The sequence below is a fragment of the Astyanax mexicanus genome, chromosome 1 (assembly GCF_023375975.1).
Source record: "Astyanax mexicanus isolate ESR-SI-001 chromosome 1, AstMex3_surface, whole genome shotgun sequence".
Lineage (NCBI taxonomy): Eukaryota > Metazoa > Chordata > Actinopteri > Characiformes > Acestrorhamphidae > Astyanax > Astyanax mexicanus.
This window is the reverse complement of record NC_064408.1, coordinates 65223858-65242137: the sequence shown is the minus strand read 5'-3', so window position 1 is coordinate 65242137 and position 18280 is coordinate 65223858. Positions and strand designations below refer to the sequence as shown.

At 38.2% G+C, this 18280-nt stretch overlaps 1 protein-coding gene across 5 annotated transcripts in view; it reads right to left on the bottom strand.

Annotated features, from left to right (window-relative positions):
- Positions 1–17944, bottom strand: part of fryl (furry homolog, like) — a 154444-nt gene extending 136500 nt beyond the window's left edge. For 4 of the 5 annotated variants that reach the window (XM_049481839.1, XM_049481840.1, XM_049481841.1 and 1 more), the window contains exon 1: positions 17629–17944. The gene's annotated coding sequence lies outside the window, so the exon portion shown is untranslated. The remainder of the gene's footprint in view (positions 1–17628) is intronic. The other variant, XM_049481842.1, reaches the window with a different exon arrangement.
- Positions 17945–18280: the final 336 nt, after the last annotated feature.

Here is an 18280-nt window from a genome sequence, read left to right as displayed (position 1 = left end):
GTCGCTCCACGCGGTTTACACGTTGTCTTGTTTTTTTGCGACGTCAAAGGAGAAATATGTCAAATATCTCTCTCTCTCTCTCTCTCTCTCTCTCTCTCTCTCTCTCCCTGCTGAACACTGTCGAGTTAACTTCCAGTCGAGCTCCGTAAGTAACGACAGGTTAATTCCCGGGTTTGTAACTGAGCGCGCAGCGCTACTGCAGGAAAAACAGGTACTGATTGGATGACTACCCCGCTTATCCCGCCTCTCCACCTTCGCTAAAGTAGCAGTGATTGGATCTCTTCCTAACTGGTCCCTACCTTTCACAGAACTAAATCAGTTCTGATTGGATTTCGTCCCTGCTAAACATTTTCGTCTCGTTTTTATTCGTTGACCAAAATGTCAGTTAATTTCGTCTCGTTGTGTGTGCTGTGAGCCGCTGTCTGCCCCTCCTCCCTGTGTGTGTGTGTGCAGCGAGACGGGAGGAGGGGCAGACAGTTTCCTGTCATATCAGAGCGATTTCACCGCAAAATGTTATTTGCGTTTTGTCAGTGTTGGATTGGAAGAGCAAAAACAGGAAAGTACCGCAATGTAATCCTTTTATTTTAGCAGAGTAACTGTAATCTGATTACCATTTACTGAAGCAGTAACTGTAACGGATTACAGTTACTCATAATTTGTAATCTGATTACGTAACGCCGTTACATGTAATCCGTTACTTCCCAACACTGTCTGCTGGTGAACTGTTGGTTTTGGTAATCCTCTAGTCCTTTATCAGTGCTCACAGGACGCTGCCCACAGGACAATTTTGGCTGCATATTTCTGGTTGGTGGACTATTCTCAGTCCAGTAGTGACACACATTGTAGATTATCTTACTGTTTATAATTATAACGAGTGGAACAGGGCAACAGGTAGATTCATTTACTCAAACTAATTCTACATTCTTTGTGTTTAGCAGATGAATTTTGAATTTTAGTGGTACTACAACAGTTATTCACATGTTACAAACCAAACGATTCAGAAAAAAAGAAAAAAGAAATCTTTAAAGAGTGAAACTGTTGAAAAAAGCAGTATAAAGAGGACAAGATTATACAGGCTGATTTTACAGCCCTTGGGAAAGTCCCCAAACGCACAACCTAGCGACTCCAGCTCACAGACACACACAAACACAGAGAAACAGGACGGTCCCATCAATCACCCAAAACAATGTTCAGCACAGAACTTCCCACCCAGGCGTTAATTTACTTAGCTTACATACAGACCAGCGTCTGAAAAAGACTGCTAACATTTACTAGCGTTCTGTCAGCCAAACACACACAAACACACTCACAACCACAGTCTGCCTCCCCAAAACACCGGAGACACACAACGCAACACATCCGACTTCCTGTCACAGCTCAGCCGCGCAGACAAGAATCTGAAACTCACAGAAAAGCAACGGACACACAAAAAATGAAACCAAGAGACAAATGGATGCACATTCTCCAAACTAGAACAGTTCACACATTCAAATCTTTCAGTTTCTCTCACACACAGAAACCACAGCCAGACATACAGAGGAACAACTGAACACGCTCGCATGAGCTCATGTTCTGGCTTGCAGGAAGTGGGGAAAGACTGTGTGATTTTAGAGACTTATCTTCTTAGCAAAATTAACTGACAAATTCAATATGTCTTACTGTCACACTGCTCACAAAATACAGAGTAATAATATTGAGCAATAAAAAAAACACTATATTATGATATTGTAACATTCTTGAAAGCACCATTTTGAATTTGTTTTTCTTCTAGTAGTGTATTTATTTATTTATTTATTTTTTTGTATGCGGTTTATATGCATACACTTAAGATGTTGCACTTTAGTTTTGTGGTCAATTTTTTTTTGTATTTTTTTTTGTTACACTATTATTTTATAAAACAGACAAACGTTTCTCCTGAATGTATGAAATGTATGATAAAATTCTAAGATTTGTTTTGTTTTTGAAGCAGTGAATTCTAGATGTTATTTTTTTTGTTTTAAAAAAAAACATCAATATTTTTCATATCACCAGAAATATTGTTATAGGACAAAAAACATGAAATACTGTGCTATTATTTTAGGGTCATATATCACAAGCCTAATAAATCCACAATACATAAACACTACCGTACTCACATTAAGTAAAACTTTATACATTTTTTAAGACTTTCTCTGATCATTCAGCCGCTAGATATTTTAAAGCACTGCAGTGAAATCATTTCATATGTTATTCATATGCACACTCTCTGAACGGATATTCATTCACACAATGGATCACAAATGTATAATAACAAGAAGAAATAAAGCAACATTTTAACACACATAATTTAAGCATATTTAAAATATTTTATAGTCATGCAAGCACCTCACTGAGGCTCTACCTATCAGTTTATATAATTGAATAACAGGCTGCAATGGAAAATATTGGATATATATTACTCATATGGTATACATTATGTTTTATCTGTGTGAGTTTTTTTTTTAATTGGTCTACTTTACTACAAAGTGCTGAAATCTGATACATATTTAATGTGAAATGATGCAGCTTTTATATGTTACTAAAAAAGAAGGGAAAGGGACAAGAAGAGTGAAGAAGGTTTGAGTGAAGGGATATTGAGGTAGCAGACAAATATTTAGGGTGGACTATATTTGAAGGTACAGGTAGCAACTAATCTGCATTGTAAGAAATTTCATAAATGGACAAATTTCAGAAATTATAAATTATAATATATAAAATATTAAATATATAAAATATTAAAGACGAAGTAAACATGATTAAATCATTAAACATGTCTCATTCAGCCTCTGGTAACTCTTGTTCTGTGGGTCAGAAGAGGAGAGGTGAGGTCAGACAGAAGTCTGACTCAGCCAGAATACTCTCAGGGCATATCCACAACCATCAGTACAAAGCTTTATTCAATGTGAAGATCAGGTGAGATTCATCAGAGAACACAAAGCAGAACAGTTCCCAGCTAGAAGAGAAGAGTGTTTTTGTTGTGGAAGTCAGGAACCAGTGACTGGTACTGTCTGGGCCAAGGGTAATCAGCCAAGGTCAAGCTTAATTAGACTATTTAAAGCTGCGCTAGTTATCTTATTCTTACACACACTCTTACTCTCTTACTGTTACTGTACAGAGAGAGGAGGAACACAGGAAGTCTGATCAAATAATAAAGAAACGCTTATCACTTTTCTGTGCTTATAGCAACAACAATATATAAACATTTGAGCTGAGCTGAGTCATTAGTCAGAGGCCCGTTGGGTAAATAAGATTCTTCAATTTACTTTGTTTTATAAAACAGACACAAAAAACACAAGTATGCCACTTTACTGAATTATAGGGAGAGAAAGGCAAAGCCCCTAATTCTGGCTGGGAAGTGCATTTCCCTTAATCAGACAACTTATCAGTAAAGGTTACTGTGGTTAGACGGGCTAGCCAGCCACGGTTAGCAGGGCTAGCCAGCCACGGTTAACAGAGCTAGCCAGCCACGGTTAGCAGGGCTAGCCAGCCACGGTTAACAGAGCTAGCCAGCCACGGTTAACAGAGCTAGCCAGCCACGGTTAGCAGAGCTAGCCAGCCACGGTTAACAGAGCTAGCCAGCCACGGTTAACAGAGCTAGCCAGCCACGGTTAGCAGTGCTAAAGGATGATCCTTACAACCTGACCAGTAGAATTTCTTCATAAGGCGCACTGGATTATAAGGCGCACTGTCCATTTTTGGGAAAACTACAAGTTTTTAGGTCCAAAACACGATTAAATTTGGCTGCAACTTAAACGCCATTTTTATTGGTATATATCAGACAGATGATATCTGACTGTCCAATCATCACTCCACATGTAATTTGTTGAGTCACGAACTGTTGGCCGTGGACCTGCCTTGTCTGCCCCCTACTACACAGTTAGTGCAGTCAGCTTAAAAGATCTTGTCATGTTCAATAAAAATGCAAAAGATTGAGTAAAGAAATGGTAAACTGTCGTTTAACCAACAAGCTTCAAGACACAAATAGAAGATAATATTCTGACCACCAAAATCACCCATGTCTGCATTCTTTAAAGGTTAACGGATGTGTGTGCGCACATTTCTCAGTTTATCAGTCTCAAGGCTACCTCAAAGCTTCACAAGCCATGACTGAAACTGAACCTGAATAGGCAGAACATTGATTTGGTGAAATAGGTGTTTAAGCTGCTGAAATGTCCTATTTAAAATAGGTCTGCTTAGTCACACCACAATTCCTCCTGCACTGTATTTGCCTGCACACCTGCCAAGAGCCAACTTTGCATGACCTAAAATTCTGCTGAACAGAGAGGACAACTAGAATGAATTTCTCCCTCACAAGTTTTTATCAGAATACAACAGCTAGTACTGATTTGATGAGACTGTGCTGTTGATGAGACTAGGGCAGGGTGTTCAACTCTGCACTACACAAGAACCTATTATAATTGAGTACAGGAAGAAATCACATTAAATCATAAAAGATCAATGATATGATGTGTCCTATGCAAAATGTGCAATTTGTTTAGGTGCTGTTTAAACTGCGGCAAGCCCTTGCTGAAAGCTGGTATCTGACTGACTCAATGAATCAGTGGCATGCATTTATTAAGGTACAGTGCTGGCCCTATATTCATTCGTTAAAAACACTCCTAAAACTATTAATGAATGTTTTGCTAATAATCAATAAATACTCGTCATTTTTAATATGTTTATCACCGCAGTTCAAAATATACTATACTGCATGTCCAACTGTTTGTGGACATCTAATCAATGCATTCAGCTACTTTAAGTTGTTCTCTGTCAGCAGAGTGAAGCATTAAGTGCTGCAACATTTTCTGGGAAAACAATGACTGCCTTTACCAACACCAGCAGAAGACATGACTCTCCAAACCATCACTGATTGTGGAAACTTCAAACTATACCTCAAGCAGCTTGGACTGTGTCTCTCCACTCTTCCTCCAGACTCTGCTCCCTTGATTTACAAATTAAATGTAAAATTTACTGATGATCAGTGATGGTTTGGAGAGACATGTCATCTGCTGGTGTTGATCCACTGTGTATTACCAAGTCCAAATTCAGTGCAAAATTACCGCAGAATCTTAAAGCACTTCATGCTTCCCTCTGCTGAAACTTTTATGAAGATGAGGATTTCATTTTCCAGCAGGACTTGGCACACTGTCCACACTGCTAAAAGTACCAACTGGTCATATATAATATTCAAATTTCTTGAGACAATGATTTTTTAGGGGTTTTTTTCATTAGCCGTAAGCCATAATCAACAATAAAATAAAAATAAAAAAAAATACTATTTGCAGTGTATGAATGTTAATAATAATTCCAAAACAAATAAAATGGACTCTCCTTGCTAAAACATAATGAGCAATACTGAGGTCAGTAAAATGATATGAGGTTATGTCCACACATTATACGATAAGTGGTTAATGTAATTATCATGGCTGGGAGGGGTCAGGTGTTATCCATAAAAAAATTAAATTGATGAGGTAACTATGCACACAGACGCACAGACACACAGACACACACAGCCAGGTGCGGCCGTATAATCTGTGTGATAGGGCAAAGGGTGAAATATAGGCATAATGCTTTAACTGTCTGGCCTCCACAAACACCACCTGCCTTTCTTCAAACACCATCTATGAAACTAAAACGTTCTGAATTTGGTTTGATATTTAACCAGCAGTAACGAACTCCCTCACGTAAACCGACACATGGGGGAAAAACGGTCAAAGATCAACCAGAAAGCACCTGCTCTCCAAACGGACACGAACACAGCCAAAACAGCATGACATAACAGAAACAAAAGAGGAAATAAAACACTGAATGTGTGTCTCTCACCAAAACCAGTACAAAACTGACAACTGAAAATAGCTTCCTGCTATACGTACCAAAGTAAGGGAGGTTTAAAAAAAAAAAAAAAAAAAAAAAAAAAAAAAAAAAAAGACTGGCCTGCAGTCTTACTTAAGATAGGCCAACATTTTAAGCAGTAAATAAATAGTCTCTGCAGCACAATGAACAAAAATATCAAATTGGCAGTGTTAATGCACATTTACGCTGTTGTTCTTAAAACTTTGAAAGAAACTGGAAGATTTATGTTCTGGAATACACAGGGCTTTGTGAGGACTTTGTGATTTTTTTTTCAGTTCTTTCAGTGTTGTACATTTTCCTGCTGTCCTTTAGCTCCAGAAATTACCAGATATTCTCTGGTCATTTAATATTATATTATACTTAGATCATGGAACTTCTATTTAAAAATCTATTTGCAGAATTTTGCCCATGTCACTGTCAACACCAAATCATATCAGAGTCACCCCTTGCATCAGGAGTAGTAAGTAGTAAGCAAGGTGTTTTTTGTTTTGTTTTCGTTTTTTTTGTTGACCAAAAGTATTTTAGCAGTCCACAGTACTCATTTACAAAGTTATGTGGTATTGAAGAAAGTTGGTTAGTGGAGCCCATACTGGCTGAATATTAACACAGTCAGAATATGTGAAGCTTAGACATTTTAGTCAACTAAACAGTTCCTAATTAAAAATGGTGGCATGCCTCTTGCCTAATTTGCTAATATGCCCATTTACACAGAGCATACAGATTATTTAAAGTGTGTTTGTGTGTTAGAATTTAATAACATAAATGTGCATTAGCATTTGCTACAAATAATGTGATTTAAGAAGCTTCAAAGTAGGCCTGGTTTTTTTTGACGATATATTGTCCCACCAAAAAATTGTGGGACATTTTAAACTTTATTATTCCACTAATATAATGACAATTATTTAACACAATAATGCAGTTGCACCCTTTTAAAGAGCAATTAAGATTTATTATTTTAAATATTCAAACATTGGAATATTTTACATGAAATATCCTAAGAACACCTAAACACTTTTTGAACACAGATGACCTACCAGTGCACTTGTGTTTATGGTTTCTTCTCACAAAAAAATAAAAAATAAAATAAAATGCAAAAAAGCTATTTTGAGGTCAGCAAAATTATTGTGGTTATTTCTATGTACTGTACGATAAGTCGATAATGTAATTATATTGCGACCGGTCTACTCCAGAGAATGTGTTATTTGAAAAAGGATGTCTGAACAATTGCATAAGACTTAATGGGCCAGTGGTTTAATGGTTTAAGCCTGGTCTTAAACTTCACTATTTTAAATACTAAATAAGGCCTAATCCCTGAGCCTGTATAAAGCTACCAGAAAAGAAATGTCCATAACACTCTTTACAACAACCAGCCTCCACAAATAAAGTTAATAATTCATTTCATTTAATCAACAAAGGTCTATCAAAAGGCCAAATCCATGTCTGTCCAAAATTGCTGCAGCATTAAAGTTTGGCACTCAGTCTCTAGAGAGAGTATTTCAGGTCTTCAGCTGTGTACTGAATGTGTCCTGATGTGAACCACTGATACTGCACCACAAAAAAAAACATTTTTCAACATCCTCGTCAGCTCATCTGTTTGCATTCTTGATTTACCCAAATTTTAAACACTAAGTCACTTAGAAAGAGGACAGCATTTTAGCTAGTCTGTCAGCAGACTCGGACAACGAGAAGCTAGGGCCAAACAGACAGTGAAGAATGGACTGAGAAGGACCTCTGCTGTGCCGCTGTACCGAGCCACCAGTGAGCTAGAACCATGTCCCTCACAGCATTAATAATGCACTGTGTTCCAGTGCAGACTGATAGAATTTCCCTGCTGCAGGACAGTTTAGAGCTGAGTGGACACGCAGGCAGCACTGCAGCGCTCCTCCTGCTCAGAGAGACCCCAGGGACAATGCATTCAGCATCAGGTCTCATTACACACCTCAGCACAGACAGAGACAACAGCGGGCATAACTGGGAGACTTTTTCAGAAAATGAGTGCATCACAGCACTGCGACACTGCAGTGCAGAAATTAACCGTAGTTTTGAGAGCTTCTGACTGCACTAAACACCTTAACAAAACAACACTGATGAAGGAGGAAAAGAGAGGATATTAAATCAATGCCCATTCGATACAATTCAAAAAGATACATCTCAAACATTTAGATCTGCAACCTGGTAAACATATACAGGTGCAAGTGTAAGCAGAGATATATAGAGTATTAGCTCTGCACAATATATCGTTTCAAAATCAATACTGCAATGCACTCATGCACAACAGTCACACAGCAGGATGTGCAATGATCTGTGCGATGTCAAATTATATTTATAAAATATTTTTGCTGCCTGAAAATACGCCGTTCTCATTTTGCATGAAAATATCTACCAATTAATTATATAAACCCAATATCATTTATTTTCCACCCATCACTGATACACAGATTGTTATATTAATATTATTACATATTGAATCATTAACATCTGTCAAAATTTAGTGAAATCCCTGTATTTTCATTATCACAGCAATATTTATCGCTGGACAACTTAATATTGCAATGTCCAACTAACTAAATGCACTATATTGCCAAAAGGAAGGCTGTACAACTTGGGCAAAATATCTAATTGCAATTTTATATTTAAATTCTGATTCTTTTTAATCTATTAAACCCTAAACCCAGAGATCTGTAGATTAAATGCAGTCGTCAGATGTACTTTTAAATTTCAATGAACAAAAAATAAATAAATAAATAAGACATAAATATTAAGACATTATTACACCGGCCACGGCTCATTCTGCGCCTCCTGTCATTACCCCTGAGCATGGGAGTGACTGTAAGCCTAAAAACTACAATCCCCAGCACTTTACGGACTACAAACTCAAGGCCGCAAGGCTGTGACACATCTCCAGAACAGCAAGCTGCCTCTTCACACACACACACACACACACACACACACACACACTTTAAATTGTGTCCATTCTAATCGTTATTTCCATTTTAAAAACGATTAATCGTTCAGCCCTAGCCAAAAGCATTTGTTCACTCATTAAAATAACTGAAGTTAAGTACCAATTACTTCCATGGCTCCAGGGCTACAGGTGTATAAAACCAACTAGACGTGCAGACAGATTCTATAAACATTAGCTCTCAGGAGCTCAGTGAACTTCAGCGTGGTACTGTGATAGGATGTTGTCAAGTCCAGTCTTGAAATTGTCTCACTACTAAATATTCCACAGTCAACTTTCAGTGCTATTATAAAAAGTGAAAGTGACTGGGACTTAAACAACTCAGTCTGTCAGTGTAAAATAACTGAATGTGGTCAGTGGATGCTGAAGAGCATAGTGCACAGCGATCACCAACTCACTACAGACCTCCAAACTTCATGTAGCTACCTAACCCTTGGAGAAACAGAATAGAAAGCTGTATAACCCCTTCTATTATTTGCCTTAAACTAAAGGTAATGTAAGTAAATGTGGTAAATAAATGTACAGCGTGCAGCTAAATACACCTTATATACTGAACAGCACTCACAATTTGTTCCTGACAACTACTGACAACTACCAAAGACATTTAGTTTAGGTCTTATTCTGAAATTTCAAGTGTACATGACAGAAAAGATCACATACAATCTGATCCTTATTGATTGACCCCCCCCCCACCACACACACACACACACACACACACACACAGTTTGTATAGAATATAGTTAAACGGCTGTGGTTACATTTTACAGTACCGTTTTTTACAAACTGATAGGCGCACCAGATTGCAAGACACACTATCAACAAATGTCTATTTTCTGATCTATTTTCATACATAAGGCTCATTTAAACAACAATAATCTACACAGATTTCTCTCCTGGGTGAGTAAAGCGCTTCCGTTTATTTACAGTAAGCTTAGATTCCCAATATTTTCAACAGCGCGGTTATTAGCAGCACTAGTAAATGCTGCCCGATAGCACTAGACTCTGAGTGTTCCAGTAAACCAGAGTGCTATTAACTAGCGGTTCATCCCATATGGCTTGTTTTAACACGGTAAACACGCAGACTACAGGCCCCTATACTCAACTCTGATTAGCAAAAGCGCTAGCACTGCTGTTAGCAGCTAATGCTAATACTGCTCCAGCCTCAGTGCTGGAAAAACTTCACCAAAAAGGAGTGGCTTTACTGCTCCTTACAACCTGACTGGTAAAATTCATATATAAGACGCACCAGATTATAAGGCACACTGTCGATTTGTGGGATAATTAAAGGTAATTAAAAATAAATGTGTTGAGATTTTCCTGGCTGTTTATATTTAGTAACCATTTTGAAAAAAAACTTTGCAAATGATTTAATTTAAAAATCAAGTTAACAAACTGCTAATATTACACTTGGGCATTCAGGGTGGGTTCTTTTTCATATTACAGCCACATCAGACGACACATACAAACCCACCACATCCAGATGCAGCACAAACATACACACAGCTGTACTAAAGCAGCCACTACTAGCTTATCCCATCCATTAGTAGTAAACCAAGGCAAGGATTTGCTGGTTAAATCGCACAGATTCTCTGAAAGGACTGAGGATTATAATCGCCATTTCACAGCGTAATCATCTCTGCCCTGGAGCTCCGGGTGCACAAGCTGAAGCTACGACACATTTAACTTTTTCTGTTTTGGTGGAAAGCCAAACAGGCAGAAGCTGAGTCCTCAATGTTCATCAAAGATGGCATATGAAAATATGCTCATGTGCACAGCGTCACATTCACACTCCCATCTTACATCACTAAACAAATGTGCGATTACACAACACGCAAAAGGGCATAGGAGTCCAGGGGGTAAATTGTGTCCGATTATTCGTGTTTACAACAAAGCTGGGAACAAAAACTGTGTTCAGTGTCCATATTAAAATACTGCTTTGTAAGGCAGAGTTCCATTAGGCCCACGTATGCACCTACACTAGTCTGACGAGCCTCATGGCTCCAAGTGCCTTTTAGCCAGCGCCAGACATCAGATGACACAAAAACAAAAAGCTCCCGTTGTGTGAGGCGCTTTTTTCTCTCCACTTCTCTGTCCCTCACACCCAGGCCACGACGAGATTCTCGAGAGGAAGAGATGAAGAAATCCTTTCACAAGAAGCTGAGCAAACACACAGCGAGCGCAAGAGAGAGAGAGAGAGACACACACACACACACACACACACACACTGTTTCACTTGCATAGTTTAGAGTGTTAGGTTCAGCCTGTGGTCAGTTCAGCTCCCATGTGCAGACCATTTTGAACAGCAGGGAATGTGCACAGCTGGACAACAAAAATGTGTACCATGTGCTTACGCATATGCACTAATTACATAAGAGTAATCAACTCAATTAATCACAGACACTCGATTATAGGGCTGGACGATATTGAAAAAATAATTAAAATCTTGATATTTTTTCAACTATATAAACAATTCTCGATTACGATTTAGATTTTTAGCAGTTACAGAACAACCTCAGTTGGTTTATTAGGAAACATGCAGCACCATTTAAAGTAATGCACAAGCTATTGTTTCCTATAACTTTTTTAACATTATATGAATAGTAAGCAGCCCCCCACAACCTTTACATGCAGCTTTTATATGAAACACAGTGTACACATAACCTCCTTGTATTTCAGTTAAAATACAAGTGAAAAGTGTCAAAAAAGAAAATCAATGCCACACTAAAAAGTTATTATTTGATTTATGACAGAAATAAATGTCTTACTACTAAGATTTCCTCTGACAGCTTCTATTTGGAATGATGTACAATCTATTATCCCATTTTGAGAATCGTACTTAAACAGTAAATTGATTAAAGCATTTATGCTCCAAGCCCTAATCGATCACTGTAAAACCATTTAAAATTATTACAAATGAATAGATGACAATTTTTAGATACACTATATGGACATTCTTCCAATTCAAAGGTATTAAAAAGAGTTGTGTTTTAGTAACTGTCTCTACTTTCAAGAAAAGACCCTACATACATACAGACATACAGTCCTATTCTAATAAAAAACTTCTTTATATACTCTAGACAAGCTGTGTGTGTGTGTGTGTGTGTGTAGGGTGCACCCTAAAGTAACTAAATGTGATTATTCAATAGGAAGTTCACAAATATTTAAACACACACGTCAAGTTGGTGTGGCAATATGAAAGCAAAATGAATAATTGCATTGTTATTGATAGTGCACTGAGTTTCCAAGATAAATGCACTGTTAATGGGACATACTCAGTTACAATACAAACACAGATTAAGAGTGATGTAACTGGACAGGTGGAATGAAGCATCAGAAGCATTACTTGCCTTCTTGAGCCTTGAACTGCATGAATAAACCATTCAGCTAAACAGACCATTACAAACACTACTTTACTCTCAAATGTATCTGTTAAAGGCCTACAAAAGACTCTACGGCAAAAAATACAATTATACTGTTTATTATTAGAAAAAAAACGGAACGTGAATGTTCTGAAAATAAAAAGACACTCCAAAGAAAAGTGTTGCTGTTCAAAGATCCAAGACTACCTGAATGTTTTACAATGTTCTACAACAACACTACACGCAAACACCATATCCTAATCCCAGCTGTGAAGCATGGCGAAGGGAGCATCAAGGTTTGGTGATGATTTGCTGCCTCATAATTGTATTGTATATATTAAAACATTTTACAAAGAAGGTAAGAACACGCAACCATGAGAACAAGCTGATGATGATGCTGGATGATGATGCATCAAGACAATGACCCAAGGTACACAAGCAAACCAACTCAAGAATGGTTGAAAAAGAGGAAGCTGTGGATGTTGTGTGTCTTTGTCCTGTTGCATCAACCAAAGTCAGTCAACAAATAATGGTTGAAATAGAGGAAGATGTGCGTTTCAAAATAACCAAGTTAGAGTTCTGACCTTAAGGCTTGAAATATACTTAATACGCATTCACACACACGATGGCTGCTTCATCTATTATGCATCAGTTTAGTTTTGTTTAGAAATGTGCCTACACAAGCAACACAACACAATGCAACACAAGAGCAAGCACAATTCTGAATTCTTCTTGTTTTAATGAGTGAAATCTGTTCGGAATGATGTTAATAAACAATGCAACACAGAAGAAGCATTTAAGAAACCTGTTACATACAGCTCTGTAAATGTAAAAGCATGTTTATACTGGCAAAGACGTTCGGTACGTACTTTCGGTACGTATCTAAGGTGACTGTGCTTCCTCATTTCTGCCCCGAGAGTTTCTTGCCTGGCGGCCGCATTACACCTACCACATACTTCTGCATTTTTTTTTTTGTTTGTTTTTTTACAATCACAGTGCGATTTGTTACTTTGCTATATTGTGATTATCACACCATAAGAACAATTTATACTTGTGTGTCAAACCTAACCTAGGGCTGCAACAACTAATCGATTTAATTGATTAAAACCGATTAATAGAATAGTTGGCAACTAACTTAATAATCAATTAGTTGGTATACATAATTTATACACGCATGTACAGTTGCCATCCCATAATGTGGAGCAGTAAGCCTTTGTGTGCCGCATTCTGGAAGAAGCATTTAAAAAAAGACGGACAGCAGAGGACAACGTTATTAATAAAAAGAGAGAGAAATGTACGACCCAAGTCATCAAAAGTATAGGAGCACTTTACATTAAAGCCTTCTTTTGGATCAACTGTCATGGGGCTATGATTTCTAATCTATAAGCCCTGTGAGCAGAGTGTTTTAAACTACCACAGTAAATGATGCACGCTGACTGTGCGTTTGCTGAGCTTTGGCTGGGAGTTGGCATTTGCATACTTGTGTCTTTGCATATGAAGAATGTTTTAGGTTTTACATTCAAGACTCATTCAAATCAAACACCTGAAGAAACAGCAAATATAACTCTAGCCTAACCCTAACATAATGCTGTGGAATGATCTGAACACAAGACACAAAAGGTACATTTTATTAGTTTAATTATAATGTGTTTGTCCTTAACTGTGATTTAAATGATAACTATAACACTACAGTTTTAAATAGTAAAAAAAAAAAAAACAAGTTCCAAAGAATTCACTGACTTTTACCTATAAGTCATCAGTTACTGTTTAGCAAAATCCATACTTATTGTTTGACCTTTTTTTTTATTACCCTGATTAGTCAATCAACCTAATTGGTACACAACTAAAACAATCAATATAATCAATGGTGACAGACAGTCCTAAAGACCAGGTCATAGGACTGCAGTATTACTGAAATGAAAAGTGTGGGAGGAGATCCAGTCAGACATGCAGAAAACTGAAGTGTAAGGCAAGAGTAATCAAGCAGCAACAGATATTACAGAAGTGGCTCCGGGCATTCAGCAGCACCCCTCTTCATCACCTCCACACTCTTTAATGACACTATTCTAATAAGACTATTAGCACATAGCACTTGATCTCTCTTTGGTTCATGAGACATCATCTGTAGGTGTTAGGCTATCTGCAAATCTTGTCTAAATTTGGCTAAATAGAGCAATTATGGGGTAATGTATGTTGTTATGCTGTGCCTTATTTAGGGAGCAGGGTGGAGACAGACTGGAGTCATTCATCTGATCATGCAGAAAACTACACTACGCAAAGTGAGAGACACTGTAAAGGCATGTGCAAAGGTCCAGTAACCTTTGAAAGTATGAGGGGGGTCAGATCACAATATTTAGTTCATGTTTTCTTATGAGAAGGTGTCTGTGACCTTTTGTATCAGTATGATTATGATGATTGCATCAATCGGTTATTAATCAATTGTTTATAAAGTAAAAATAAACTTCCACTTAAATAATCATGGTGCACCTAATTTCTCAACACTTTGGCGACAAAAATATAAGCAGAGTAAGCACACACTCCCAACTATATATTATATGTTAAAGATGGTTTGCGTACCACAGGATACTACACAGCACTGTGTATAAGACCATTCTGATGATCTTTATTTATTTTTTTCCTTGAAGAGAAATAGGTGTCGTGCATACTCTGCACAGAGAGCATGGCCATTAAGCCAGGTTCTGTTGTTTAAATCACACAATTATAAAAGAAGTCCTGGCTTATGCACGGAAGGCAGAGAGTAGCCATGAGTGGAGGAAATCAGCTCAACCAAAGCCAGTGGTTACGACCTAGATTGCACATTTAGCCCGGGGCATGTACAAACACACTTAGGTCAAATGCAAACACCTAAAGATATAACTATAGGCGATTAGACAGTACATCGTGTTGACACTGTTTCAGCTCATTCGCTGTAATGAGTAATGAGTAATTAGGCCTGCCTCAGGTTAAAAAAAAAGCAATTGTGGCTTTCTAAATGGTGCACTGGCCAGCTTCTCACTGTTTTTTTACTGTTAGAGCAGTTGGCTAAATTTCAGATTTACTTTTCAGCTGGTTGAAGAAATCAATGACAACCTAATGAATCACCTGGATGTTTTCAGCTGGTTGAAGAAATCAATGACAACCTAATTAATCACCTGGATGTTGCAAAGATGCTGTCATTTGAATTGGCTAAAGGAATTGCTAGCCATGATAATCCCAGACAGAATGACCACATTCAGGTAGCCCAACTAGAAACCAGTCAATTTTGTCCATGGGTTCCATTTTGACATTACCTATTTGAATGGGTCCCAACATGGATAGCAATAAGAGCAGGAGGAGTTTAACATGGGCCCATCTGGATTATACACTGCCTACTGGGCATAGATGGGACCCATCTGAGATTATTGTAAAATGTAATTGTAACTGTGTTAGTATAAAAAAAAACACATACAAACTAGGGCTGCACAATATATGTCATGGGCATAGTCATCGCATCGTACAAGTACAAGTAGTCACATTGCAGGACATGCAATGTAGGGCCCTGCAGTGGTGAACATGAACACAATCACACAAAGATAAAAATATCTGAATTTAAATCGGAAAAAAAAACTCGTTTATATTTTATAGAGCCCTGGCAAAGTCACATAATGCAAATCAATATGCCACAACTTTAATTTAGCACCATTTTTACTTTGCATGACATTTCTACCAAAGGTAGATTATATTTGATAACTGCAATCTTTGATGAATAGAGTGCATCATTGATATTATGGCGTGTTAAATCAATAACATCAGCAGCATTCATGTAAACATTGGTGAAAAATATTGCAATATATACATCAGAAATGCTAAATATTACAATGGCAGTTTTTTCCCCCCAATATCGTTCAGCCCTAGTACAAACTCACTTCGAGCCCATGCTGACTTACAACTTTGGAGGTCTTTCTGCTGAAGTGATTTTAGTCAGAAAGAACAAATAGCCTGGGGAAAGTTTTTTTTTGTCCTGTGACCTTTTTACCTAGATACTATTAAATTAGCCATTTTACTGACACGCCCCAACTTGGAAAGTAGGAGCTCATGGAAAATCTCAGTGGTAAATATGAACTTATGTTCACTCACCTAACTAAATAAGATATTTCCTTTTTGGTGTGAAGACAGTTTTCTCTCATAGTATACTGCCTACCTACCTACACACTTTTTAACTAAGTGAACTGCCACAGCAAAAACATTTCAGGCTGCTTGTCAGATTCCAGGAAACATCGACCAACTAATTCACTAAATGAAATTGCACACTTTTTTTTTACACAGTGAGGTGCTAGCTGACTTTCAGAGAGGCTTCTATACCAATATACCCAGTTATTGAGGTCAGCTTAGCTACCTTCTAAAACTATGTCAAGTGGCTAACCTATATCCATGACCATAATCATAGCAGTGCAGCCAAAGTAAGTTACAACTCCATAACTAGCTGGCCATATCCTAAATAACATAACAGCTAACCTAGTTATAACTAACGTTAGTTTGATTAGCGTTAGCTAACTAACCTAGCTGAGCACAGTAAACACAGGGTTAGTTAACGTTGGTTAGCTAACTTATCTAGTTTTTGAAACGTCTTACCTTAGCAGTTAGCTCATAAACAATAATGAAGACTCTGACTAGCTCATTAAACTAAAGAGATTGCTGTCAACATATATAACTTACAGAAAAAGAAAAAAAATCTTAATTATAATGTAGCTAACCTGGCTAACTAGCTAGCTTAACCTAACATTATCTAGCCAACTAGCCTGCTTTATTCTTATGTGTTAGCTATTCTTAGATAGGTTAGCTAGTTAGCCAGCTTTCTGAATGCTTGCTAACACATAGCCAACACTGGCTAACAGTAGCTAACAGTAGCTAACGTTAGTTGTCTAACTGACGTTTAGTGTGAGAAGCTGAGATAGCTAGCCTAGCTAGTGAGCTAACTGGAAGCAGACTGGTCTTCCTCTCCTGCAGCTGATTCTCACACTCTAGCACGACCAGGACACCGAGATCAGTGCTGATGTACTCAACCCGAGATTTTGGTGAAATGTAGTCCAGGCGGAGAGGGAGATAAGAGCCCATCAGACTCAGTGATTAAATATACACAGACACAGACAGACAGACAGAGAGAGGAGCTGTTCTGTTTTTTGCAAAAAGAAAGCTAGATATTTTGCTAGGATAGCTAACGTTAGCTAAATATAGGTCCATTAAATAATAGCTAGCTTATTTAGCGTTAGCTAGTTAACTTAGTCTTGCATTTAAAACCACCTCTAGCGTTAGGTTAGCTACACTACAGAGCACAGCTCCAGCCCGCTGGTGTTTTTAAAGGGGTCAGTTCAGAGGAGGAGAGCTGCAGTGTGGAGAAGAGTAACGTTAAATCGTGGCTGAGAGAGAGAGAGTACCTCCAGACTCGGCCGTTCTTACCTCACTGAGTCGCTGTGCTTTTTCCTGGACACTTTAGCTTAGCTCGCTCGCCTGCTGCTGATCGGCTAGCTCTGAAAACCCGCTGACTCGCTCCGTCCAGGGCCGTTTTCCGACTGCTAAAAGACCGCGTTCACTATCTACAAAGGGGCATCTACACCCACCGATTTCCGATCCATGTTTATCGGTTTGTCTGTTACTATATCGTTATGTTCCTGTCGTTTAAAACGGCTAAAAACTCGACGGACGACGAGCGAGCCCTCCTCCCTGTCCGTCAGATTGGAGCAGCCCGAGCTAACGGCCTCGGCGGCTCTCTTCCCTGATAGGAGCAGATCACTGTCAACAGCGCCGCTCGCTCTCTCTCTCTCCTCTCACACACACACTCACATCACACACACCCGCCCCCCGCTATACAGTCCGCCACCGGGGGACACACTCCCCACCCGGACCCCCAGAAACAACAGATCCACTTGTGCTCCACAATACGTTTTATATATTAAAATAAAGTCAAATAAATAAATAAAAATTCTATAAACCCATTGATCAAATTTTCCCCAAGTAAAATCCATTCTAGTCTCAATATTTAAGTTCAACACTGATATAAACTGTTTATTTTGTGATTTATAACCAGAAACCCTCACAATACTAACGTACT